Source organism: Cryptomeria japonica, chromosome 5, assembly GCF_030272615.1.
Source record: "Cryptomeria japonica chromosome 5, Sugi_1.0, whole genome shotgun sequence".
NCBI classification, from domain to species: Eukaryota; Viridiplantae; Streptophyta; class Pinopsida; order Cupressales; family Cupressaceae; genus Cryptomeria; species Cryptomeria japonica.
The window spans coordinates 704,716,131-704,718,359 of record NC_081409.1 but is presented as its reverse complement, the minus strand read 5'-3'; positions in this window follow the sequence as shown (position 1 = coordinate 704,718,359).

Below are 2,229 nucleotides of genomic sequence, written 5' to 3'. Positions count from 1 at the left end.
CCTCTAATTTCCTAAGCCAGGGGTTCAGTTGAAACATGTTGAAAACATAGTAGTTGTGCAAGGAAGAAATGGTTGATAACACTTGAAATACTTATACTATAACTATTGAAGACTAACCCCAAGATGGTCCTTAGATTTCCTTTTGAGTTCAGCTGAACTCCTTAACCCAGACTTATTGCCGAGAAGGGTGAGATCATTGACATGGCGGAAATTTGTGCTTACAGTGTAAAACATTGTCCAAGGTGGTGCTGTGTAATGCATGCACCAGTCTGATCTTTAGCACCAGATACACCGTTAGTCAAAGCGTCATACTAGTAGGGAGTTACCCTTAGTGTATGACCAACTAAGTGTGTAGGTCCTAACACCAAGTCTCATATGGCATTGAGTTCTCATATTTCTTTACCTCCTTGCAAAGGGTCGGGCCAGTCCATAAGGACATGGCATGGGGGACTAGATAGTCTGTGGCTGGGCGAAAAAGTGCCCTAATGATACTTTCCCTCCTCACCAGTATCATGACAGAGTTTGAAGTTCAAAATTTAGCATCAATTGAAAAGTACTCTCTAAACCCTATCCCTTTAATTTCATGCAAGTTATTTATTTCTTAAATCTTAAATGTATGCTTAATTTTTTAATATGCTTAACATTTCAATTACCATTATTCATGATCCTATTTTTAAAAAAATAAAAAAATTCTTATTGCCATGTTTATTTGTCTGTTAACGGTTATATTTGCAACAGTTAGTTTATTTGAATTTAATTTTCTTTTAAATTTTTTAGCATGATACATATGGTATCAGAGCGTCGGGTTCAACATTGAACCTTGGCCTCACCACAACAACAAAAAAAAAACCTGAAAAGAAACTGAAACAAAATACTTGGCATTGTCCAGGATGTTCCACACAACCAAAAGAAAACAAGTACATGACTCGGTTTACCTTCAGTTGTGGAAGGTAATCAATCGCAATTATGATTACTCATACTGCTTCATGTCGTCTGATGATGAAACCCTAGCCGATGCCCTAAAAATAATCGTTAAGGAAAGATGACCTTAGACTGTTGCCAGTAAGGCAACAGTATGAACACAAATACTAGCAAACAAAGCACTGAAACTGATGAAACTTGAAAGGGAAGAGATGAAATATAACACAGCCATCATCCATCCCGAACCTGAGGAACCGAAGATGGTTCGTATACCCTGACCTGGTTTTCGTTTGGTAAACTTTTCTGACTTTGAGGGGCAAGAAGAGCCCATCATAGGATCGGAAAGTAGTTCTTAGAGAGGAAGCCTTTCTTGTAAATATTGAAACCTAACTTGAACTATTTTTGAGAATAACCCGGATAGGGTTACATTGTATATAATGAACTTTAACTCCCTCACTTACTTTTGACAACAGTTTTTGGAATCATGATATATATGTGGATAGTTAGATGGTTAATTTTTTTTTTATTATTATGCTTTCATCCCATACTCTTAATGTTGAATGCTAGACAAAACTAAAACTGTATATCTTTGTAATATCAGGTGTCACAAGAACTATAACATATCTCATCACCTGAAAGGTGGGGGAGAATCTGAAGGTCCGAAAACATCAAATGATAAACTAGATAAACTCATTTAGATGGTTCAAAACACGCAAAACAGGCTCCAAGACTTGGAGCAGAGAGTAAGTGGTCATACAAAAACACCCAGTGTGGAATTTGATTCTCGATCAATTTAGGGACTAGTTTATAGAGAAGGAGCACACTCTTTAGAGTGGGTTCCAAGAAACACAAAACTATAACTGGAACCCCAAGGGGAAGCAACTTATGGGGGTAATATTGAACAATATGAAGAAAGTAAGACCTCCATAGTACAATGGGGCTGAAGGAGGAGACGTTGCTGAAGCTTGGCTTACAAGCATGGAGAAGTACTTTGAGATCAGAGATTATACTGAAAACATGAAGGCTATTTGGGGAGCCTACCAACTAACCAGAGAAGCTGTCGGTTGGTGGGAGAACAAAAAGACCAAACTTGGCTTGAGATCAGACAATATAACCTGGAGCAAATTTATGCAGGTGTTTAGACAAAGATGGCTGCCTCAATTATTCTTCGAGCAAAAATTGATAGACTTCTAGGATTTGAAACAAGGAGAACTTTCCATGCATGCTTACTGGGAAAAATTTACGCATCTCCTGAAGTATGTACCTCACTTCCAAGTAGACGAAAGGTATAAAATCAGGAAGTTCATC